Here is a 27,237-nt window from a genome sequence, read left to right on the forward strand (position 1 = left end):
TGTCCGACTGGACGTAGGTCCATTTTCAGCTGAGGCCCGGGGAGAAAAGCTCCACAGTTAAAATAAACAGACAGTAGTTGCATTGGATTACACAGCGATTAACAATTTACATAGCAATTACTTACAACATATTTACAGATGAAGAACATAGTACATCAGTAGACAACTAGAATCTTTATCTGTGAAGTACATAACAGACATTAACAAATGTTACAAGAAGAAGGTCCTGCTGTATAATAAGTACTGGCTTATGAGCATCTGAGCTTGCTATAATCAAGGTAGTTAGTGGAGTGGAAAGAAAGGTAGTGGTTGGATGGGGTGGGTGATATTAGAGTGGGAGTTGCAAGAGCATAGCCAGCATGTTTTAGGTGCACTTTTAGTAAAGTTTTGAAGTGGGTGCATGATGGTATGGAGGTAATTGTGGGTGGGAGTGAGTTCCATAATTTGGCTATGGTGCAAGAGAATAGTGCTTCACCAGCAGAGTTATTGGCTTTAGTGATCTGCAAGTGATTTTTGTTGCTGGATCTTAGTGGTCTGATGGTGCGATAGGGTTGGAGTAGATTCTGGAAGGATGGGACATTTAGTGGATGGTTACTAGTTTGTGGGCGAGTGAGAGTTGATACCACTGAAGGAGGTGAGGGAGTTCAAGCCAGCTCAGTTCAGCAAAGTGAGAGACAGTGGTGACTACGGTAGGATGCCCTGTGGCGAATTTGGCGATTTTGTTGTAGCAGGTCTCTAGCTTGTTTAGATCGCATTGCCTTAGGTTGGTATATATTGGAGAGGCATAAACTAGGGAGGAGATAAGGTGTGAATTTGCTATTGAAATCTTTGCTGCTTTGGTGAGAAGTTGCTTATTTCTGTATAGCGCTCCTAGTTTTTTTGTGGACTTTTTTTATGGTCATGGATATGTGAATGTCAAATTTGTTTATTATCTATTTCCACTCCTAGCAATTTGGTGTGTTCAGTTGGATATATAGTGGTGTTGTCTTTTACTGTGATGTTAAAGTGAGAGTTTTTTTGTTGTTAATGGTTTAAATGGTTGTTAATGGTTTAAAGTAGTTAACAATCATCAGCAGGTTTATTAAATGGACAGTTCTCCTCAGGTCACAATACTGTTTGGATATGCATTAACACATGAACAATACAAGGTTATTGTAACCATTTTAAAATTACATTAAATAAGTATTTGTGGATCAGATCTGAAAAAAAAACTTAAGACAGATGAATTGCAGGATGCACTGTGTGCGTGGTTTAAAGAAGATTTGCAGGTAATTTTATTGCAAGCACTCTTAATATTTTATAAATTAGCCAGATTAAATTTTCTTGATGTCAGTCACGGCAGTTTCTAATTTTTAGATGTAATATTACAATTTTATCAATTACTAATCACATTATATAATTGCATTCTTTTTTTTTCACTTTGGACTGGACACACTGCAGCAATTATAAGTGCATGCTGCTCATAGGTAATTACTAGGCTAATGATCCCACGGTGGTGGTGGGGGGGACAGCATTCTTAGCGTAGCCATGCCTCCTAAATGTGTCCTAACAAGTTTTCATATCATAGCGTTATTTTAAGTGGCATGTATGGTCAATCATTTATGGGCTGCCACTATCTGCTAGAGACAAAGGTGCCAGACTAGGGGTAAATTTCTGATTCCCCATCCAATGGCCCAAGTTACACTTGAAATGGTTTAGGGAAGAGCTCTACTTCACATGGATGGGTTGCCTGTAAGAGAGAAATGGTAATCTCTAGATACATATACCTGTCCCACCAACATGATTTATATTGCAGATGAGGTTTAGATCTCTAAATTGGATAATTCTGATGCATTTCTTTTACGGATCTGAAGCATGTCCATCAGAGCAGGATTAGTGCACCAGGCATAGATAATCTCTGTAAGAGATAGTCATGGATAGGGTTTTGAGTCAGTCTAGGACATGGTGTTTATTTTGTGAAGAAACTTGGCGGATGCTGCAGTTGTTGCATACACCTGGACAGGTACATACCAAAGGGCCCTTTGCACTCAATGATCTGACAAGGGGCAAGTCCAACTGAATAATGACATCCTTGGATCTAGGTGCTATACTCTTGTTTAAGTTGCACACTATAGAATGCTTTGCTTACTATCATAGACACATGATGGTCAAAGGCCTGGTTACTTTCTGCATGTGTTCCCACATTCCTGACCACTGGATCTACTTTTAGGGGTGTACTATCAATGTGGTACTTTCTGGAGGCAGCAAATCTTAAAGGTTTTATCAAGAAGATCTAGTGTCTGAAGGAGATTTTCAGTGTCATCAATTATTTCCACAATGACTCTTTCTATGGATTTGCCCACAAGACTAGTTAAACTTATGGGCCCACCCTTGTGCAGAGGGATGACAGTTGCAGTCTTCCATTAGCTTGACATGAAGGTTGTGGTTAAATAGTGATTCTAGTAGCTCTGATAGGTCATGTTTCATGCTATTAAGAATTCATCCTGTGACATTGTCAGGGCTCAGCTCATCAATAGTGTTCTTGGACAGTGCATTGTGGACCTGTTCCCTAATGATAGTTTGGGGGAGTTGTGGTTGAGGGTATTTCCTGATGCCTGTCCCTTGGCAGGAGGTAAAACTGGAGCTAAATTTGTTGGCTAGTAGATTTGCTGCATCTTCTGTCTCATTATAGTTGCTTTCATTTACAATTAGTTCAGCACACTGTTGTTTATTGGCTTTGACTTTGAGGACATAGCTGAAGAATGCCTTATGATTGTCCTTGGCCTGTGAATCTATGTTTTACCTCAAATTTGGCTTTGTTTGACTTGATTAGCTCCCTGAGAGAGTTTATATCTTGTTATTGCCCTTCCTAATTTTTGTCAGAAGGTTCTTCCTTTTGCTATACATCTGTCTTACCTGGGCTTCAGGCTTCTGGCAAAGGTTCTTGCCTCCCCTATAGTGCCTTTTTTAGGAAATATGATGAGGTTAAAACTACCAACATAAAAATTTCAAAAAATACAAATTAAAGGTCATGCTGCTAAACTCTAGGGACTCTGCACATGAAACTGCACTCATTGCAAACATTCCTAACTCTGGAAAATGCAGACATCTGTGCAGTCACAGAAACCTGGTTCAAAGCTGCGGACAGCACCCCAGCCTTACCTGGTTACTCATCCTATCATACATTCAGACCCCAAACTGTGGGCAGTAAAGCCAAAGGAGGTGCAGTTTCAATATATATTAAAGACATATACACCTCCAAGTTGGTCAAACAGTATGACGCACATCCAGGTGCAGTTAACTATTGACAAGACCCCTATTCAAATCATAGCTAGCTACTGGTCCCCAAATCTGACTCAAGATGCCCAATCTGCCTCTTTGCTGTTTGAATCTATCAAGATTCAACCCTTTACCCTGATCCTGGGTGATTTTAACTTCCTAAACATAGATTGGAAGAACTACTTGTGCCAGAACACAAATGCCCAGAGATTCCTTGATTTTGTTAATGCAAATGCCTTGGAACAGCTAGTCAATACCCCCACAAGGGGTGATAATATCTTGGACTTGGTATTAACCAACATGAGTAACCACTGCAGCATCCCTATAGTATCATCCTCCCTAGTAAGATCCGACCACAAAGTGGTCACTTTCATAGTCACCATATATCCCAACCCCCCCCCCTCTATCTAGGATCAGACATAAAAACTTCTCCAAAGCTGATTACAGCCTCCTGAAAGATGGTATAAACAGCTTCACAGTCTTCCCCCCCCCCCCCCCTGTAGGAACTGGCACCAATATCCAAAACTACAAAGGACTATACAAGCATTTATATAGATGCATGGAATCAGGAACATCCAACCGGACTAAATCATCCTCTGCAAGGAAGAGTAAACCTTTTTGTGGAGATATGTGCAATAAATAAACTCTATATAACAAAAGGAAAAAAAATGCTGACCAAGAAGGAGCAGATGCCCAATTGGAAGTGATGTCTCCTTAGACTGAACAAGCAAATAAGAGCACTAGTGAAATCCTCCAAAGCAAACTTGAATCCAAATTTGCCCATATCTACTAGAGAGAACCATAAGGCCTTCTTCACATATGTCCGCAACCTCAGAGGAAGCACCCAGATCTGTTCAGAATTGGTGGTCAAGGACACCACATATACAAATGCCGTAGCTATAGCAAACTTTCTGGCTAAAGAGATTCAGCAAAAACTTTACCCCCACACATCAATAAATCAGGACATCCCCAGTACCTGCCCCCTTCCCCTTATATCTAGGGAACGGGTCATCACTGCTCTCTCAAAGACAAAAAAATACAGCCTCCATGGGACCCGATAACATCCTAGGCTGCATCCTATGTGAACTCAGGCAGGAACTTGCAGCACTATTAGGCACCCTATTCAACCAAAGCATGAGTACTGGCTTCATCCTAGCTAGGTAGAGGACAGCCACTGTCATCCCTTTACACAAAGGTGGAGCATCCACCAATCCAGGAAATTATAGACCCATCAGCCTAACTATCCTGATCTGCAAGGCCATGGAACGGATTATCATGGACCTCATTAACAAGGACATTGGCAACCTCCAATCACTTGATCCCACACAGTTTGGCTTCATCGAGGGGAAGTCATGTCTGCTAAATTTGGTCGACTTTTTTGAGATAGTCACCAAAGCCATGGACGAGGGGAAAACTGTTCACACCACCTACCTTGACCTGGCCAAAGCCTTTGACACTATTCCCCACTCGGGCATAATAGATAAACTCTCAAGTAGGCATCAATTCATATGTTACCAGATGGGTAGCAAACTGGCTCACTGATAGAACCCACATAGTCAAAAGAGGGGAAGCCACCTCAAGCCTTAGACCCGTAACAAGTGGTATACCCCAGGGTTCAGTCTTGGGACCTCTTATTTGGGACATACTTTTCTGAGGTGCAGGCCAAAACCAGTGGGATATGGCTGACCAAGTTTGCAGATGACTGCAAGCTGGGTGCTGTCATCATTTCCCCTAGTGATGTGGACATCCTCCAAGAGGGTCTCACTCAAACAAATGATTGATACCAGAAACATGGCCTCAAGCTGAATACCAAAAAATGCATCATCATCCCCTTTGGGGAGAGTGACATCCCCATATATTATCACATTAATAACAACATCCTAAGCACTCAAGTCAGTCGTGAGGGATTTGGCCACCCAGGTTGATAGCAACCTGACTTTTGACCACCATGTTGCATCCGTGGTATGGAAATCCTTCTACATGGCCCACCTCATAAGTAAGGGTATCTCATCCAGGAACAAGGAGGTCATAACTTCCCTGTATGCTTCCTTTATAAGACCCATTATTGAGTACAGTGCACCTTTTGCCATGTACCTCGCAAAGCACATGCAGCAGTTGGAGAGACCACAGAGGTTCCTCACCAGAAGAATCCAGGGCCTCAAACATCTACCGTACACAGATAGGCTAAAACCCTATCCCTCTACTCAGTTTCATACAGACTCCTCACAGGTGATCTCTGTCTGGCATAAAAGGTAATCATGGACCCCACCTTGATGGGACTGCTGCATATCCACAAGTCAAGCTCCACTTGAGTAACCCACATGTATGGCCTCAACCTGGTCTGTGACATCAACAGGACTTGTTGGCAGGACAGATTTGTGTCCCAGAGACTCCCTCATCTATGGAATATCCTCCCTCTCCACATCAAGCAGAGTACCTCTTTATCCCCCTTTTAAGCACAACCTGGATAACTGGATGGGAAACAGAAAATATACCCCTGGGGTTCCATTAATGTCCCTGCTGGACAAGGGCATTGGGTGCTGATTTGTCTAAACATGGGCTAAATTCTTGGCTAGGCTTATAAGGGCCTCAGGGCCAATAGCCTAGTAATCTCCTATGATTCTATTAATGTTGGGATTCCAACAGGATTGCCTATTGTGGAGTTTGTCCTGTGCTTATTCTGGTAGTTATAACTGTCTTTAAGCAGCCATTACCACAACCACACAGGATTTCCGTGAACAATTCCTCATCGGCAGCATTGTTTTCAGGGTTTGGGTAGACTTAACATTTTGCCAGTGTGCCACTTAAGAGGGAAGCTTGCAAACATGTTTTTCATATTAGCTAGTTTTTCTGCATATGAATACCTTTGCTCTCGTATGTGTTTTGAACAAAGCAAATGAATACCAAAGCTTGTATGCTCAGCTAACTGACATCAGCTCATGAGATTTGACTGCAAGCCTTTGCAAAGTGACTGAGGCAGTAGCTTCTGACCATACATCATTTTAAGCACCTGTCCATTATATGAAACTGTAGATGCTTTAAGACAAACTTTTTTTTTCTTATCTGGATTCATGTCTTCAGATTTAAAATCTTAGAATTTACTGTCTTTAAGTTTATTGAACAGTGATTTACAGCCCCATCTGCTGATCTTGACCAGGATGACTTGGTGGCAGACATCAGCAGAAAGAAACTGCCTTTAGATTTTTCACACATCACTGATAATTATCCTAAGATTTACAATGCCTATGCCAAGAAGTTGCTTTCTTCCACCTATCTAGCAAGTGTGTGGGTATTGACAGTGCTTTTGGTCATAACTGTTTTAGACAAAGGGGTTCTGAACAAATTACTTTAATTGTGGTTCATTTCCTAGCATCTTGGAAGACAAAAATGCTAGCAAATTTTAAATACTCCTTCAAAGTTATATTAGCATTTGTATACATCTGTTTCTCAATTTTGTGCATTTTCTTTTAAAGTGTGTTGCATAGTTGTAAGAGATAGAACTGACTTAAGAAAAAGCCTTATCTGAACCACTGTTGGTAAGACTGTAACCTTTCTAGTTTTCACTTGTTATTTTTGAACCCAAGGCAATCTTTCTGCTTCATCTAGAAAGCAAAGATAAAACAAAAAAATAAATTGTCTACATGTTTGTGTGCAGTTGCCTATGCATGTTCATAACAATAAGGAATTTTCATTTTTATAAAAAAATAAACCTGTTGATAAACATTCCTCTTTTGAAAGTCAGGGTAGACACCTACATGGTAGGGTGCTGCTGCTTTTCAGAATTCGGGTTGGGGGACATATTAGTGAATTGAAAAGTTCTTCTGAAAAGAATCCTTTGCTGAACAACAAAAAAAGATAACACCTGTAAATGACTCCATGAATAACCATGTCCCTGGCAGCATAGCGAAACTCTCAACCCTTTCCCACCTATCAAATCCCCCTATACCCATTTCAGTCTCTATGGGAGTCAGAATTGTGATCTTTCTGGAAAAAATTTGAAATCATATTGTTCAGTTTGTGGTTAAAATATGTGGTGGAGCTAGGTTAATGAATAGAAGCTCTTGCCAAAGCATTTGTGGCAACTTGCTCCAAAGACATCAAAGTTTATTCCTTCCAAAGCAGGGCATATTTTATGTAAAGATGTTGACTTAGAGCATGATCAAATGAGTACTTTGTCCCAGCAAGATGAGATGTTAACAAAGGGTATGATCAAATAAGTACCTTGTCCCTACAAGGTAAGAAAGTCCAGATTCCTTTTTTTTTTTTTTTTTTTTTTTTGGCCAAAAAAAGAACGCTCACTGGAGGCTAAGTTTGGATTTGTCCATCCTCAATGGAGAAGTCAGGGTAAAGAAGTTCAGTATGGGGACCTTTCTTTCCCTTCTATTTTTGTTGAAACAGAATACCTATGTGGCTACTCTGGATTCAACAGATGCTTGCAAATGTTGTCAAGTATTCAAGCCCCAAGTCATAGCTTTGGAATCGGCATTATCTAGTCCCTTCATGCTGACAACAACACCCAACATGTTGTCTAAATTTCTCAACTCAACACAGGTGTATCTCAATTGAGATTTTTTTTAATACAAATATTGCCATTTCAAGCACATCCCATTTGCTCACTGTGAGATCACATGCATACTTGTTATACTTTTAGGTATTCTAGTTAATTCACTGAAATCAAAATTTTCTCTTATTAAAACTGCAGATTTTTCTGGTAGCCCTGATGGATTCAGTTCAGGACAGTCTTTTTGGTTCAGGAAGTTAAATAATACTTGTTGTCTTTTATGGTGCACCCAGTCCAAATTGCCAGCAAGACTTTTCATACTGTTCTGGATCATGTCTAGTAGCAGCATGATGGTGTAGAGTGTTAGGCTTGACATAAAGAAGTTTCAGTATTACCCAATAAGTCTCTGACATCAGTTGGGTGACCTCTTGGTTCAAGAGATTCTAATGATCCCTGCCTATGTCAAGGAGTGCAATAAAGGACAATCACAATACCGGCGGAATGCCAGGCACCCAGCATTACTGCAGCACAGGTTAAAGCTGCATTGTCCAAGGCCAAGAATACAGCTTCCATGGGACCTGGCAATATGTGTTTTGCATGAACTACAAAGTGAATTGGCACCACCTCTTTGTGCCCTGTTCAATCACAGCCTCACCTTAGGCTTTGTCCCTACCAAATGCCATACTGCGACAGTCATCCCTCTCCATAAAGGGGGGAGCATCTACAGACCCTGGGAATTATCACCCCATTAGCCTGACACATCTGATATGTAAGGCTATGGAATGCATCATCATGGACCTAATTAACAAGGATATAGGGAACCTCTAAACTCTAGATCCCACACAATGTGGTTTTCTGAAAGGTAGATCATGCCTGCTTAACCTGTTTGACTTCTTTGAGTCAGTCACCAAAGGTGTGGATGAGGGCAAGGCAAGTTTATACAGCCTTCCTTGATCTGGCCAAGGCCTTTAATACCATTCCCCACTCAGGAATTATTGATAAACTCACCAAACTAGGCATCAACCCCTGTATCACTAAGTGGGTTACAAATTGGCTCATAGGTAGAACCCTTAGGTAGAACCCACAGTACGAAAGTAGCAGACTCCAAGTCAGACTGCCGACCAGTCACGAGTGGTGTCCCACAGGAATCGGTCATGGGTCCTCTCCTGTTTGGCATCTACTTCGCAGAAGTCCAGGCCAACACAGAGGGACTCTGGCTGACCAAGTTCACAGATGACTGCAAGCTGGGAGCCATTATTCATTCCCAAAGTTTTGTAGACATCCTACAGAAAGGCCTCGCTGAGATCAATGACTGGTGTCGAAACCATGGCCTTAGGCTTAATGCCAAAAATTGCGTCGTCATCCCCTTTGGGAAAAACTAAGTACCACACCGATGGAACCCCACTGAACACTGAAGGCATTATAAGATCTGGGGACACAGGTTGACAGCAACCTCTCCTTCGACCACCGCATTGCCACTGTGGTCAGAAAGTTCTATGTGGCACATCTCATTAGCAAGGGTTTTGCATCCGAGAAGAAAGAGGTCATCTTCTCTCTCTACTCTTCCCTCATTAGGCCAATCATAGAGTATAATGCCCCATTTGGCATGAACTTAATTGACACATGCAACAGCTGGAAAGGCCACAAAAGTACCTCACGAGGAGGATCCTAGGCCTTAAACACATGTCCTACATGGACAGACTCAAACTCCAGCTCTTCTCTGTCTCATATCATTTACTAAGAGGCGATCTCTGCTTGACTTACAAAGCCATGTCTGACCCAGCTCTGTTAGAAATGCTACATCTAAAGAAATCCCAATCCCTCTGCACCACATGCTCCAGAGACTTAAACCTTATTACCACAATCAAGATAACATGCTAGAGGGACAGGTTCATAACCCAGAGACTGTTCATGCTCTGAAACAGACTTTCCCATACATGTCAAGCTGAGCACCTCAGTGGCCCTCTTAAAGAGAAATCTTGATGAGGGAATGGGAAATAGAAAGTTCACCCCATAGATCACTCCAATGGCTCTACTTGATAAAGGCACTGGGAACTAACGTCAGGCAGCATGATGCCAGGGCACTTCTATGGGCTGGGAACTAACGTTGGGCGGCATGATGCCAGGGCACTTCTGTGGGCTAGGCTTGTAAAGGTTCCAGGGCCATTATTCTAGTACACACCTATGAAATAACTGTCTTGCCAGTTTCACAGATTAGGCAAAATATATTCATGTTTAAATAATTTGGGACTACTTAGAAGGGCTGAACTACTGCCATGTGACACACACAACTGTTGAAAAAATCACTGAAACTCAGGATTATTGACTTAGTTTACTGACTGTGTACCTTCAAAATTGATTACAATTACTTAGGGTGTGTAGGGGACTCTGTTCTTTATGAAAAATATGCATTTATCTTCTATGCACCACTCAACCTCATTTATCATTTGCACACACAACTATTTTTTTTCAACTAGAATTATTATTATTGTCAATGGATTAACGTAGGTTCAATCAACTTGAGAGAGAAGCTATAGTCAGTTCTGTGTACTTTTGAATGCTTATGGATATTGTACATTTCAGGTAGTGGGAGAGGTATACAATTTCTATGTGACTATATGGAGGAGGATTTAACCAGGTGAATGGTTTTAATGAAGCCAATCATTATTATTTGACCACTAGATGTGTTCCATTAGCCAGTGTAGTGCTGCTCACCTAATGTATCTTTTCATCGTGTCTGTTCATGGTTACAGTCTATTTCACTTGTTTATCTACCTGTCTATCTGTATATCTATCATTTGTTACTGGGTTAGTCCCACTAGGCTACTAGCCTCTTTTTAGGGGGAAATTTGGCCACGGCACTGAATGACTTCCACTACACATTTTGGTAGGTGCAGAGATACCTTTTACATCAACCTTAAATACCACCAACTCAGGCAAATGGGACCTCGGTTTAATGTCTCGTCTGAAGGCACACACACACACACACACAAGTGAAGTACCCTCACTTATGCTGCACTGCCATGTCAGCAATCCATCTACCTAGTGTGGGAATAGAACTTGCAGCCTTCTGCCCCAAAAGCAGGTATGCTACTTGTGCCACTGACTAACTGTTCTCCTCCTATCATACACATGGCATAAAACTATATCTTACTCATGTCATGCTGTCTTATAAAGACTGTGTTGCATAAATTGTTTTGTAATATTGGAAATTCTGTCCAGATTCCACTGAAAATGCATCTTCCAAGATTAACATTTCTAGTTAACATAAAGTAAAATAAAATATTAAGTGCTTGAAATGGATGTCAAAAAACATTTAAGTGTGTCTACATAAAGGTGAATAAGCTAGCATCTTATTGTCTCCATGATCATTTGCCTACTATGTGTTCCTGTTTTCAGGTCTAAACACTGGTTAAATTGCTGCTCAGGGTCACATAGTTTGTAGGCAAATAGTTTGAGAATCACAGATGTAACTAAATGGAGCATCTCTTAAACATGACATTGCCATAGCTCTTAGTTGCCACATGATATACTTGGATAATGTATATAAGGAAGTTGGTTATCAATTACATGTACTTGCACATCTCCCACTGTCCACATACCAACAATGTTACTTCTGACAGAAGTGTTGTTTTTCTCTTGGCTTTATTTCACTTGCAGGTTTCAGAGATCTGTCTTTTAAAGCCCATTCTACTGGCTGTGGATACTTAGTTTCATATATTTTCTAAATAGTTTCTGATGTAAAGTAAATATTCTGGGAAGAAATAGCCAGGTAATTGTTATAGCTAGGCTTGTATAGGCCCTAGGGGCCAGTAGACTAGTACCAACCTATGAACCTATGTCAGCTTCATTTATGAATTGCAGTTTGTGTGAAAATATTTAAAATGTTTTCTTCCTCAACAAATGAATAATTAATATCATGACAAATTTAATTTCAGTTTATTTATATAGTTAGCCAAATTTAACTGGGTGAGTGGACTGGTACGTAGAACATTTTTCAGCCACAACTTATACCAGACCTAGTCACAGTTATATATGCAGTTCTTTTATTTATATGTACAGTAGCACAGCTGACTATCAGTGTTGTATAGGCAAATGCCATACAGGCAGAACACTAGCCATGCCCATACTGAATGTAGACTAGCTATCATCACCAAAACAATTCAATTTTTAGAATAAGTATGTTTTTGGCTAAAACAGAGTGAGATGAAGGTGCGAGGTAAGTGGGAAATATATAACATAGCTTTAGCTGGTATAAGGTCTTGGTAGTGATATTGTCAATGAAAGCATGGAGTACAAAGTTATCCACAGGTATTTTTGCTCTATCATAATTAGGAGTTTGTATCCAGCTGTGTCTGTAGCAGTAACAGTTGGACATTTTGGAAGTCTTTATGGGGTTCCAAAGATCATAATGTTTGGTTTTTGAAAGCTGATTACAAGTATATTTCTATTAGTCTAGTGACGTCATTTTGTAAAGCTGGTTTGTAGTTATGTCATAGGTTCATAGGTTAGTACTAGACTAACTGCCCTTGCGAGCCATTTTAAGTCTAGCCAATTATCCCCTATGAGATTCAAACCCTGTACCTTATGTTTGTAAGACAAACACCTTATCCATTAGCCCACCCTCCCAACCAGAAGGGGAGTGGTGGGACTCGAACCGTGAATGCCTTCTCTTTGTGCATACGCTCTACCATTACGCTATTGCAATGATGATATATTTACATAACTCAAACATTAAGATATCATTGACATAGGATACTAGTTTCAGCTGGGACAGGTCAGAGACGAATCATTACTAAAGAGTGAGCCTTGAGAGCTCCTGTTTTAATGGTACAGTGGCTAGCAAGGCTGTTTTCTAAGCTGACCTGGAATGTTCCGTTTTGGAGTTAATATCATAAGTTGGTTCAAATAACACCAAAATGCAGTTTATTTAGCTTAAAGAAAAGCAGATCATGATTTTTTTGTTTTAAAGGCTATAGGCATATCAAAGAAATGACCTCCTGATAAGCTAAGAGTCAAAATCTAAACCAGCTATACTAGAAGTAGTGAATATAGTAACAGAGATAAAACAACTGGAGTTGAGATCTTTAGAAAAACGGTAGGTAGGGGCAAACTTTTCAGGAAAAAATAAGAATTGTAGGAACAATATATACAGGGGAGGAATGAGGTTTAAAAGAAGGCAGGACTTAAATGAGCTATGTAATGTTTGACTGAAAATGATTGGGTAGATTACAAGTGAAGTATAATGTTTGCAATTGGCAGTGTGTCAGTATAATCTGTGATGTAAGATGCTTGCAACTAGGATTGTCTTGGTGTGGATTGTTTTCATTTATATAAATGTATGATTGCCTATGTCGTAAGTTATGGTTTAATAAAGATGTTTCTTGTTTAAAAAATGATGTATATAGTAGGGTATAATGCTGACATAGTACTAAGAGAGTTTTTGAAACAATGCTGCACATCACAGACAAGACGTGTGTGTGTGTGCGTTCCCAAATTTGTTTATGAATTAATTTTTTTTCAATTCTTAGCTTCATCTCACATAGACTTCATCCGAGTAAAAAGCTTGTAAATCCCAAGTTTACCAATCAGATCACAAATCTAATCAACAGTCAGTTAATGAATGAATGATCCTTAGAGCTATACTCAGACAAACAAAGAGAAAAAGTAGTACACCGTTCATTTCATGGTTTTATTTGCTTCTTTTTACTATTTTTATTGTACAGGTTTTGGTTTGTATTTTATTTTTTTGTGGTTACAAGTTGTCTAAAGTAGTTGAAAAACATTTTTCTCTGGATACATTGTGTGTATTTCATGTTTGGGGGTTGCAAAGTGTTTAAAAATGCTTTTTACACACACTGTTTCTGAAAATGTGACTTTTAAAGACTTCAGATTTTTACTGGGTTTTGCTGCTTGTTTGTCTCTCTGGGAAAGAGGCATAATTTTTACATCATCATGGAACAAACTACTGATCCCAAAATCAACCCTTCTTCCAGCCACATTATCAGAATATTGTGTCCAACCCTGGGGGAAGTTGCTGCTGCTATTAATACCATTGGCCCCATTTTCAATTCAAAAAGAAATGGAAAGCTAAACATGTATCTACCCCTCAGATTTCATTAGAAAGGTGTCATATATTGGGCCTACCTCAGGGTTTAATTCAGGATACTGATCCTTAAAAAAAGAAGGATAACTGTTATCCTGAACAGAATCAAGATTCTGAATCTGCACAGAGATTTCTCCTCAGTTTTCTGGTTCAGACTCCGAGGAGAGCTCAGATTCTAATCCTCCCCGTAGGGACTTTTCTTTCACTGAGACTATTTTCAGAAAGTGCCAGTGTTTTCACTGTGAGATTGCTGAGGTTTCTCAGTTCCTTAGAAAATACTGTACTGTAGAATGAATTTCCAGAACTTTCACAAATTCCTCCATTTCTGTCAGCTTTAAAGGATGTGTGGGTCACTGCCTGTAATTTTCTAGATAGTCAGTATGCTTCCTCGAAAAATACAAAAAAAGATAGAATGCAAAGCTCCTCTGTCTTTTAAGCTTTTGTATACCTTCCCAAAGCTGAGCCAGCAGCTATAGCTTTAGTTAATCATACTGATTCTAGACATTTGGCTATTTCCAGTCCTACTATTTCTGATAAGTATGGGAAGATTGATAAGTATGGGATAAAGTATGTGCTCCTGCAGCTTTGATTTTTCACAATTTTGAATTGTCATGCTCGTATGTTGAAGTTTGTTCTGACTAATGGTGAAAATACGAGGAATGTTTTGTCTGCAATATCATCTTGTGAAAAAAATCTGCTTTAAACAATTTTGTTTCTTCCATTGTGTTGCACTGTAAACAACGAGTTGTGACTAGGTATGGGTCAGTTGACTCTTCTTCCAGGGCTATGGCCACTGGTACTGTTTTGAGGAGATTTGCCTAGCTGATTTCTCAGAATCTCCCAGATGATGTGGAAACTGATCTTTTAAATTCTCCTTTGCACAGATATTTAGTTTTTGTTCCTTTCCTGCAGAGGTTATTAAAAATTGTGATGAAAGGGTAAGTTGATACAGGAAATCTCTTCAGCCCTCCTTTTTCAAATTTCTAAGGGATACTCTAACTCTTCATCCAATTTCAGCAAAAAAATACAAAATAAACAGTCTTGCCAAAGTACGGGTAAACAGACATTTAAGAAGAAATGGCAAGGGGGTTCTAAAAAGAATGCAGGAACCCACCAATACAAAGGACAGTGCAGCAAACCAGGACTACTATTTAAGGGACCTTGTCATCCCTGCCTCCCCCCCATATTTTTTCCCTTACAAAATGTCTGAATATCTCCTTTTCTCTTTGGCAACAGATAGTTTCAGACAAATGGTTTCTGAAGGTCATTCATAAAGGTTACAGATAGCAGTGGGAGAAAATTCCTTTTGTCCAAGGAGCAATTCTTCAACCACCAGACTTGACTCCCTGTCCTTTAACACATACTGTCTTGAGGAGTGATTGAGCCAGTTCATCCTTCAGGTTGGGAAAGATTTTATTCAAGGATGTTTTAAGGGCCAAAAAATGCTTAGGGATCACTTCTGTATCTTTCATTCCTAAACCTGTTTGTGATAGTGACCAAGTTCATAATGTTGTTACTTCTTCCTCATGTAAGTTTCACGGTAACACTAGATTTAAAAGATGCTTATCACATCCCTATTCATCCAGACTTCAGGCGTTTCTTAAGGTTTTGAGAATCTGGATCACATTGACCAAGTTCATAATGTTACTTCTTCCTCATGTAAGTTTCACGGTAACACTAGATTTAAAAGATGCTTATCACATCCCTATTCATCCAGACTTCAGGCGTTTCTTAAGGTTTTGAGAGTCTGGATCACATTATCAGTTCTCTGCCTTTCACTTTGTGAACACTATTGGTGCAGTGGATAGTCCGAAGTATCTAGCTCATTGTAGGCTACAGGCTATCCACATTTTTCCATATTTAGACAACATGCTTATCTTTCCATAGTCTTTTTCATAGTGTCAGGAATCTCTCATTTGGGTGAGAGCTCTTACACAAGCTGGGATTCCGGGAGATCAAAAATCTTTTATGACCCTTCATACAGGATTGTGTTCTTGGGGTGTCAGCTACACACATCAGTTCAAAGAGCTTGTCTTTCACAGGAAAAACGGATCTATATCTAGATTTTTTTCCCTAAAGTTTTTCACTCAAACTTCAGCCACTGTTGGAATACCTCAGGATTTTGCACATCATGGCATCTACGATTCTCATGAAACCAAGACTTCAAAAATGAGACGGATACAGTGGTATCCAAAACCTCTGTGGTCCAGCAGCAGTACCCTTTTTCTTTTCAAACACTTGGTAGAGACCGCAAATTTCCCTAAATTCAGGTCTCCCCGACTCCCTTCCTGTTCCAAAACCATTAGTCACCAAAGACACGTCAGGCTTTACTTGAGTAGTTTCAGGAGGATGAAAACTACAAGTTGTGTGGGACACAAAGGACAGACACAAGCACATAAATATAAAAAATATGCTTGACCTGATCAAGGCACTCAAATATCTGGATCATCTGTGGTCCTCTGGACCTTTTCAAGTTGTTAGACAATACCACAGAGATGTGGTACATCAACAAGCAAGGGAGAACCAGGTCATACCCCCTTTGCAGATGAGCAATATCCCAAGGTAACATGGCTAAACACCACAATCTCATTCTACAAGCATCCTGTATCCTGCCTGAGCAAAATTATGTGGCACACAAGCTGAGCAAGACGAGAACAGACCTTCATGAACAGAAACTAGACTGAGTTCTTCCAACATTTGATCCGTCTGTAGGGAGTTCAAGTAAGACATATTTGCCTCCTCTCTGAGCCGTAAGTTAGCAAGATTTTGCTGCAAGACTCCATGTACAAAGGCCTGGAAGACAAATGCCTTTTCCTTTTCATTGCCTGGAATGTTCATGCTTTTCCACTGATATCCGGGGTACGTCTGAAGATTCTGAAAGAATCAACCAAGATCACTGTGGTGACTCTCTTCTGGCCCAGGCAACAGTGGGACGCCCTACTTTTAGAAATGGCTAGGGGCAATTTTACCACAAACTTCCTCACAGAATTGATCTACTCACACAAGATCAGGGGTGTTTGGTATACCTTAACCCCAGTCAAGTTCAACTAACTGCCTGGATGGTAGGTCTTTCTTCCCTGTGGCTGTGTAGTAGGTACTAAATGAGACCAGAAAGCCTGCTACTAAAAAATTATATTAGCAAATGGAAAAGGTTTTCTAGTTGGTGCCATTAATATAACTAGCACCTATTCAGGGCTAGTGTTTCTCTGAATTTACAGTTTTTGTAAGTTACTATCCTACTATGTCCTTTCTTACTCTACTTTCAAGGTTCATTTATTGGCTGTTTTAGCACATCTGTCCATGGATCCTCCTCTTATGTCAAAGTGATTTTGAAAGGGGTTTTACTTAAGAGGCCTACAAGAAAACTAGTGGCCCCTTCTTGGGAACTTAATTTTGAGAAGCTACTACTTGCTCCATTTGAATTAGCTAAGCTGGGTGACTTGTTCTTAACATAGAAAACAGTTTTACTGATTGCTCTGACCTCTGCAAGAAGAGAATCTGAGTTGCAAGCTCTTATAGTGAGTCAACACTTTCTCACTTTCCACTGAGACAGGGTTTCTTTGACAACTAATCTGTCTTTTATAGGATCACAGGAAGTTACTAGGCTACTGGCCCTGAGGCCATTACAAGCCTAGGCAAGAATTTAGCCCACCTTCCAACAAGTCAGCATTCTATGCCACTGTCCAAGCAGGGACACAGGTGGAATCCCAGGGTGTATTTTCTGTTCCCCATCCAGTTATCCAGGTTGCGCTTAAAAAGGGTTAATGAGGTACTCTGCTTGACGTGAACAGTGAGTCTATTCCACAAAAAGTGGAGTCTCTGGGATACAAAACTATCTCGCCAACAAGTCCTATTGATGTCACAGACCAGGTTGAGGTCGCGTGTGTGGCTTACCCAAGTGGAGCTTGACTTGTGGATATGCAGCAGTCCCATCAAGGTGGGGTCTGAGATTGCTTTGTATGCCAGACAGAGGTCACCTCTGAGGAGTCTGTAGAAGACTGAATAGAGAGACGGGTCCTTTAGCCTATCTGTGTAGGGTAGATGTTTGAGGTCCTGGATTCTTCTTGTGAGGAAAGTGCAGTTGTGTACCTACCATAAATGTAGATGTTAGAGTGTATTCACTGTTGCAGTCATTACTCTTGGGTTATACTGCTGGCAGGCTGCCCTCAGTCGGCCAGAATTCCAAAGTCTAGGACTGGCGTTGGCTGCCATCGCCTCTTCCCTGATGCCAGTGTGCCAGGGGTATAAAAGATACAGGCAACGCCATTTTCTTCAGTTTTTCTTGCCCCAGATGTCAGGTGCCCCTAAATTGGTAGGCTGAAAAAATATGCCAATAAATATGCATGCACAAAAATAACATTTCCTTCATCTACAAGCAAATACACCACATAGGTTGTATAGGATAGAGAAGTGCAGATAAGTCCCAGCAAAGAAAAGGGGGATGGTGGGTGGGTGGGTAACCTGTACTGCAACAGTGAATACACTCGAACATCTACATTTATGGTAGGTACACAACTGTACTATGTTCATCGTGTTTCACTGTTGCAGTCATTACTCTTGGGTTGAATCCCAAAGCTGAGGATGGGTGGCTAGGCTTAATAGGATTAGGAGATGCTATGAGGCCCTGCAGAACTGCAGTGGCAAAGCCTGCTCTGGACTTGAGAGTAAAGAGGTAAGTGGTAGTGCTTTGTGAAAGTGTGCACTGAACTCCAAGTTGCAGCCTCTAAGATATTTTTGGTTGGTACTCCTGAGGAAGGCTGCTGAAGTGGCTGCTGCTCTGGTGGAATGAGGCCTAATGCCCTTAGGCACTGGTTTGCCATGCTGAAAATAGCAGAAACTGATGCAATGGCCTATCCACTTAGAAATGGTCTGTTTTGTGATGGCCTTTCCTTGTGATCCTGCAGCATATGACACTAAAAGTTGCTCAGTCTTTCTGAAAGCTTTAGTTCTGTCCAAGTAGAAGCGTAACTGCCTGTGTATGTCCAAAGAAGTGAATGGTTTGGTTGAGGGCCACACTGGACACCACCTTAGGCATAAATGTTGGGTTTGTCCTCAGAGAAACCCTGTCTGGATGAAAAATGAAAAAGGTTCCACAGCCATGAGTGCTTGTAACTCTGAGACTCATCTTGCAGAGGTTATTGCTAGGAGCAAAGCTGTTTTCCAGGATAAGAATTTTATATCCGCTGTTGATGCTGGCTCGAAGGGAGGCAGTGTGAGTTTTTCCAAAACATAATTGAGGTCCCAGGCCGGAATTGGTCTTCCCCTTGGAGGCCTAATGTTTTTGGCCCCTCTGAGGTACTGCCTTATTAAATGATGAGAAAAGATAGGTGGTTCCATATTCTAATGGGCTGAAACGGCAGAGGCATGAATCTTAATTGATGAGAAGGAAAGGCCTTTGTTCAGCATCTCAGTTAGGTATTGTAAAATCTGGGGGATATTTGGTACACACGTATCAATGCCTTGTTCCTGATTCCGAGCACAGAATCTCTTCCATTTTTCTGCATAAGATTTTCTGGTACTGGGCCTCCTGGCCTCCAAGATAACATCCATAACAGCTTTTGAAAGAGGAGTGTTCTGAATGGCTACATTATCTGCCATGGTGCCAAATCTGCATTAGTAGCTGTATTTAGAGCACAACCTAGAGCTGTTTACTGAATTTCCTGTTTGCACTTATTTTTAAAATCGTTTTTTTCTCAAAACTTGCATTTTATCTGTCTTTTGCCTAGCACTCTTGTGTGGGGTCATTACTGCACTGCTATAACTTGTTCATACTTGTGAACCTCTGCTACCTCTGATAAAAACAAAAAATCTTGCTTTTTTCCAACTTTTCTGAGATTTAAAAAAGTTCAGTTACAGGCTTGCTGTTCTTGAACTGTTTGTAAGTTTCTTGGAGGCCATTTTTTGCTTGGGCTAAAGGGAAGTCTCTCTGTTGATCAGTGGCAGTGAAAAACATTGAGCAGCCTGCCTGCCCCTGTGGGAATGTTTACTGACTTGAAACTGTAGTTTTATTGGCCATTTTGGGTCAATTCCAAACTCCTTCATCTTCCTCTCTTAAAACCCTCTGTTGCGCGGTTTTGCGCGTTTGTGTGCATAGCGCAACAGCGGGCAGCACCGCCTAATTGGGTTTAAACTATTCCTGGCTCCACAAAGTCTGCTCTTCACTTTTTCCCTTAGAACTGCTCTCTCTCTCAATTTAAACACCATATTCTCATTCTAAGGCCCTTCACTGGTCCAATTATGTAATCCTACAAGTTAGCACTATAAAACACTTAGCACTACTTACTCTCTACAATTACCCTGTCCTCTATTGGTCCGTCTTAAATTCAGTTTCCCTATATTACTCTAGCATGTCCAAAGGTCAGTCAATGGTTTCCTCTCCAGTCCAGCTGGTGAATCTGGGAATTTTGAGGCAATGTTACAACTGTCTCATGTACACGGACAAACCTCTCCTCCTCCAAACAGGTTCAAATATATGTGAGAGATGCAACTATTTAGCCAAACTGGAGGCTGAGCGCTCTCATCTCAAAACTGGTGAAACCAGTCAGGAGGAGAAGGTAACCTCACACAACACAATTCCAGTATCACATAGTCCCACCACATCAGCGAACCAAACACATAAATACACAAAAACATACTCTGAGGCTCTAAATAAAAATCTACCTAAGCAACAGAGACCTCCAAAGCAGACATCCAAGCAAACGCTACCTCAAAACAAAACACGCACAACACATAGCCCTCAAAGTCAGTGTGCCAAGCAGCCACAGCCCTTAAGGATGAATAACACACCTGATACTCTTGTAATAGGCGACTCTATTGTCAGACACACTGACGTCCTGCTCACCAGGCTGAATAAAGAGAAGGTCATGGTGAGCTGCCTGTCGGGTGCTAGGATCCGCCACATAACGCAAGCACTCAGGTCACTCCAAAGCAAATACAAATATGACTCGATCATTGTACATGCTGGTGTGAATGACCTGAGACATACCTCCCTGGACTACATGAAAAGAGACCTAGAGGAGCTCTCTGACCATGTAGCCCAGGCTGGTATGTCCCTGACCTTGAGCAGCATCTTACCCTCACCTAGAATGATGCCACAGTACAAAGACAAAATGATCGATTTTAACAATTGGCTAAAATTTTGGTGTCATTCAAAGGGGGATCCAGTGTCTGTCAGCCTGGGATGACATGCTCGACAAGCCACGTTGCTTCGCTAAGGACGGCTTGCACCTGTCACCTCTGGGCTTTCGGATATTGGCAAAGGCTCTTGCCACCCCCATAGTGCCTTTTTTAGGCAAGGCTCAAAAGTCAAACCCACCCCCATAGACAGCACAAAGAACAAGAAACTAAGGGTAATGCTGCTTAACGCCAGAAGTCTTAACCTCAAGATGCACGCACTCGAAACTCTCCTCAGTATGGAGAACATCGAAATCTGTGCAGTGACAGAAACCTGGTTCAAGGCTCCAGAGAGCACCCCAGCACTACCAGGCTATACCTCATATCATGCTTTTTGGCCCCAAAACCCGGACCGAACCACAAAAGGAGGGGGAGTTTCCATATTTATCAAGGATATCCACACCTCCAGGTTAGTGGCATTGCACGAAGTATCGGAGACCATCCATGTGCAACTAACAGTGGGCAAGACAGCTTTTTAGTTTATAGCATCCTACAGACCACCCTCTCAAAGTCAGAAATCCCACTCGGCTTCCCTGAAAACATTGGAGAACATGAAGATCTCTCCGAACACCATTATATTGGGCGACTTCAACTACCCAACATTGACTGGGAGCACTACTCAAGCCCCAGCACCTTAGCCCAAAGGTTCCTGGAAATTATAAACTCAAATGCTATGGAACAACTAGTCACCACTTCCACAAGAGGGGACAACATACTAGACATGATCATTACCAACATGGGGACTCTATGCTCCACACCAGAAGTATATCCCTCATTGGTAAGATCAGACCATAAATTAATTTCACTGGATGTCCACATCTCGACCCCACCCCCAGCCCAGAAAACCACAGTGAAAAACTTCTGAAAAGCGAACTTCTCACTTCTCAAAACCGAAGTGGAATCTTTCAAGGCCCCAGGGCCAGTGGAAACTACAGCCCAAACTGCAGAATCCTATATAAACGCATTCTACGGACATCTCCAGGAATGCATGGATCATGCTATCCCAAACAAAACCAAGACCCAATCATCCAAAGGCAGGCATCCAGTCTGGAGGACCCCTGCCATAAATAAACTGTACAACAGAAGGAGGAAGCTACTACATGATAGAGCAAAATCCCTAATAGGGAAGGCATCTCTGATCAGTACTAGCAAAAAATTACGATCCCTCATAAAATCCTCCAAGGCCAGCTTCAAGAGAAAAATTGCACAGGACACCAAAGACAGTCATAAGGCTTTTTGCAGTTATGTTAGGAACCTGGGATGCACTCCCAGACTTGTTATGAGTTGATTCTAAACGACACAAAATACACTGAACCCACAGATATTGCCAATATCCTGGCAGACAGGTTCAGTGCAAACTTCTCCACCCCCTCCCCCCAAAAGAGCAAGTATCTATCCCAGCAGAGGGCTGCTTCCCAAATATCTCTGATGCTCAAGTGAAGGCTGCCCTCTCCAAAGCAAAAAACACTGCTTCCATGGGACCACATGGCGTCCCAGGTTGCATGCTACATGAACTCCAAGAGGAACTAATCCCTCAAATAAAACAGCTATACAATCTCAGCCTCACTACAGGATATGTGCCCACAGAATGGCGTACAGCAACAGTAGTCCCACTCCACAAAGGTGGAGCCTCTACTGACCCTGGAAACTATCGCCCCATAAGCCTGACTAGCTTAGTCTGCAAGGCTATGGAGAGGATCATCATGGAGCTCATAAACAAAGACATTGGGGACGTACAGACACTAGATCCTACCCAGTTCAGCTTTGTCAAGGGCAGATCCTGCCTTTTGAACCTGGTTGACTTCTTCGAAACAGTCACCAAAGCCATAGATGAAGGGAAGGTAGTCCACACAGCCTATCTGGACCTTGCAAAGGCATTTGACACAATACCCCACTCGGGCATCATAGATAAGCTATCCAGCGTAAATATAAACCCCTGTCACAAGATGGGTCGCAAACTGGCTCAAAGGCAGAACCCACAGAGTGAGAGTTGCTGGAGCCATGTCAGACTCGAAACCGGTCATAAGTGGTGTCCCACAGGGTTCTGTCCTGGGACCACTCTTGTTCGGTATATACTTTTCCGAGGTACAGGCAAACATGGGAGGATTATGGCTCTCCAAGTTCGCAGACTACTGCAAACTGGGCGCCATAATCGACTCTCCAGCTGACACAAACATCCTTCAAAAAGGTCTCACCGAGACAGATAACTGGTGCCAGCGCCATGGTTTAAAGCTAAATGCCAAAACATGTATAGTCATACCCTTTGGCAAAAACAATGTGCCCACAAATTACCACATAGGCGGAAACCCATTAAGTACAGAGAAAGTTATTAGGGACCTGGGGACCCAAGATGATAGCAATCTCTCCTTTGAAAACCACATTGCCAAAGTGGTTAGAAAGACCTTCTACATAGCCCACCTCATCATGAAGGGTTTCACATCTAGATCAAGAGAGGTAATCATGCCCCTTTATTCAACCCTCATCAGGCCCATCATAGAATACAATGCCCCTTTTGGGATGTACCTTACCCGACACCTGCAGCAATTTAGAAAGACCCCAAAAGTGTCTCACCAAGAGGATCAAGGGTCTCAAACAGATGCCATATGCTGCTCGGTTAAAAAAACTCCAGCTCTACTCGGTTGCTTACCGCCTACTTCAAGGCGATTTATGCCTGACCTACAAAGCTATGTCAAATCCAGAATTAATGGACATGCTCCACTTTAGTAAATCTAAATCCCTTGGAGCCACACGCTCGAGGGACTTGAACCTCAGGACAGAAATAAATAGAACTTGCTGGAGGGACAGGTTCATAACCCAGAGGCTCCCTTCGCTCTGGAATAGAATTCCAGTTCATGTGAGGCAGAGCACCTCACTGAATCTCTTCAAGAAGAATCTCGATAGGTGGATGGGGGATCGTAGGTTTGTCCCAGGGATTACTCCCGTGTCACTATTAGACAGAGGCACAGTAAACTAAACCTTAAAAAGGGCACAGTATACTCAAATCAAGGGGTGGCGTAAGCCATACAGAATCGGGCTAGGCTTATAATTACCCCAGGGCAGATAGCCTAGTATGAACCTATGAACCTATTTAAGGTCCTGAGTTTGCTGTGCAAAATCAGATTGTTTTGTTGGGTCAGTAAGTGAGAAGTTTGAGGCAGTATCCATGCTGGACCTTGAGACAAGCTCTTTAGGATTGGGTACCAATGCTGGCGTGGCCAGTCTGGTGCAATCAGTATCATTTTTGGCTTCTCTTATCTGACCTTTAGGAGTACCCTGGGAAGGAGCGGCAGTGGAGGAAAGGCATATACTGTTAGATTTTTCCAGCTGAAGGATAGGGCGTCCACTTTCCATGCTTACTTGTGATAAATCCTTGTGTAAAATCTCTGCAAATGGCAGTTGTGTGGGGAGGCAAATAGATCTATGTCTGGGCATCCCCATTTCCTTGTTATCATGCTGAAGACTTGTGGATCCAGTTTCCATTTGTAGGGATCCATGAGGTTTCTGCTTAGTTCGTCTGCCAGAGTATTTGTTTTTCCTGGCAGGAATTGTGCTTGCAGGTGAACTTGAAAAGTCAATGCTGTGTCCCATAAGGTCATTGCTTGTCTGCAGAGGGGGTAGGAATGTGTACCTCCCTGCTTGTTTATGTACCACATGACCGTAGTTTTGTCTGTCTTTATCAGTAGCTGTCCTGGATTAAGCAGGTCCTTGAAAGCTGTCAGGGCATTTTGAACAGCTAGCATCTCTTTTTGATTGATGTGAAGATGCATCTGGTTTGCAAGCCATGTGCCCTGAATACATTTTCCTGCCATATGGGCCCCCCAGGCATAATCTGATGCATCTGTTGTCTGTGTCTGTCTGGCTGTGGGTAAACTGAATGGCAGACACTTGTGGTGACAGGCCTGTGCCAACCATTCAAACTCCTGTTGCAGGCAGGGAATGAGTGCAATTACTGTCTCCAGGCTGTGGCAATGCTGAGTCCAAACACTTTTTAGATACCATTGTAGTTTCCTCATATGCAGTCTGGCATATGGAATTAGTAGAAAGCAGCATGCCATGAAACCCAAGGCCTGCAGGATTTTCCTTGCAGATAAGTGGGTTTTTGTTGTCAATTTCTTGAAGTAAGAAGTCAGTTGCTTTTGTTTGTCTGGCGTGAGATAAGCCATCTGGGCAGTTGTATTTAAGCTTGCACCCAGGAATATTATCTCTTGAGAGGGCACTAGTTTTGATTTCTTTTTTACTGTGTACCCTAGGCCAATTAGTAACCTTTTTACAAACGCCAGATGCTGTAGAAGAATGTCTTTGTTCTCTGCTTGAATTAGGCAGTCATCCAAGTAGGGATATATTTGAATTCCTCTTTGTCTGTAAAATGCAATTACTGGTGCCAGACATTTTGTGAAGACCCTGGGCACAGTAGATAAGCCAAAGGGCAGTGCAGAGAATTGGTAGTGCATTGAGCCAGCTATGAATCTGAGGTATCTTCTGCAAGATTGTCTGAGACATGCAGGTATGCCTCTCTTAGGTCGAAAGTTACGAGCCAAGCCTTCTTGCCCAGCATGGGCAGTAGCTGCTGTAGAGTCAACATTTTGAATTTTGGAACTTCCAGAAACGTATTTAGTATAGACAGGTCCAGTATTGGTCTCCAGGTTTTGTCCTTTCTGGGCACTAGGAAAAGTCTGGAGTAAAATCCTTGCCCCTGCTCTGGTGGGAGCATAGGGTGGGAGGATAGCCTAATGGTTAAGGTGTTTGCCTTACAAACACAAGGTGCAGGGTTTGAGTCTCACAAAGGATAATTGGCTAGGCTTAAAAAGGCTCTCGAGCAGTTAGCTTAGTACTCATCTATGAATCTTGTTGTGGTACTTGTTGAATGGCCCTCATGTCCATGAGGGCTGCAATTTGTTTTTGTGCCTCTGCCCATTGATTGTGTGGCAGGTCTGGCATACCTTTTGACCTTGGTAGGGTGTGAAAATGGAACCTGTAGCCTTGGGACACTATGTTCAGGACCCATTTGTCTTGGGTAGCCATTTGCCAATTTGATGAAAAAGTGCTAGTTTTCCCCATAAGGGGGCTGCCAAAAGAAAAGTGCTTGGATCTGGCAGAGGAAAGTCATTGGGACTGTTTCCTGTAAAGTTGAGATTTATCTTCTCCGCTTTTGGAGGTAGGCGCACCCCATTGTTTAGGCCTGTATGAGCCTTGGGGCTAAGATCTGCCTCTGGGACACTTGTATCTGCCTCTTAGTGGTCTGTCTGACACTGGAAAGGACCCGTTTTTAGAAGGCCAGTTCCTGCTAAACCTGGGTGGCTGTACCTGTAAGAAATCCTTGACTGTATGCATGGATTTTGCTTTATCCTCCATTTTTTTCAACACCTCTTCTGCTTTAGTACCAAACAAAGTATCATTCTGTAATGGAGCATCTAATAATTTTGCTTTAACATGATCAGGCAGATTCTGTTCCTTTAACCAAGCATGCCTTCTAATAACAGAACCTGTAACAGCAGCCTTGCAAGAGGCCTCCAGTGAACCATTACCACATTGCAAAGTATGCTTTCCCACTTGTTCAGCTGCATGCAATAAATCCTGCATTTCCTTGTTCTCAGAACATTTAGTATTTGTCAACAATTTCTGTTTAAGCAGTGACATTAAATATTGCTGATATTTAAGCATATGAAACTGACAATTTAAAGTCCTTACAGCCAAGGTAGCAGAAGTATAAACTCCCCCCCCCCCATCTGTTTAGAGCCCTAGAATCCCTATGAGAGGGGATAGGGTTTTTTGCAGTGGAAGCTTTAACCCCTTTGGGACCCTGAGATATAGTTTCTGGGTCAGCAGCGGGGTTTTTATATAGGAATTTGAGAATCAGGGACCCTGTAGTATCTGTCTGGCTTAGCAGGTGCAGGGGGTAGAGTCAGGGGACAGTCATTACACTTGGGTTATTCTGCTGGCAGGCTACCCTCAGTCGACCTGAATTCCAAAGTCTAGGTCCGGCGTTGGTTGCTGTCGCCTCTTTCCTGACGTCAGTGCACCAGGGGTATAAAAGATGCAGCCGATGCAATTTTCTTCAGTTTTTCTTGCCCCAGATGTCAGGTGCCCCCAAAAGGGTAGGCTAAAAATATGCCAATAAAACATGCATGCACCAAAATATATTATACCTTCATCTACAAGCAAATACACCACATAGGTTGTATAGATTAGAGAAGTGCAG

The 27,237-nt window shown here is 41.9% G+C and overlaps 1 protein-coding gene across 1 annotated transcript in view; it reads left to right on the forward strand.

Moving 5' to 3' along the window:
- The window catches only part of LOC122800414 (cadherin-23-like), a 406,400-nt gene that overhangs the window by 144,252 nt on the left and 234,911 nt on the right, over positions 1–27,237 (forward strand). The window lies entirely within an intron of this gene.

Source organism: Protopterus annectens, chromosome 4.part0 (genome assembly GCF_019279795.1).
Source record: "Protopterus annectens isolate FY-2018-M chromosome 4.part0, PAN1.0, whole genome shotgun sequence".
Classification (NCBI taxonomy): Eukaryota; Metazoa; Chordata; order Ceratodontiformes; family Protopteridae; genus Protopterus; species Protopterus annectens.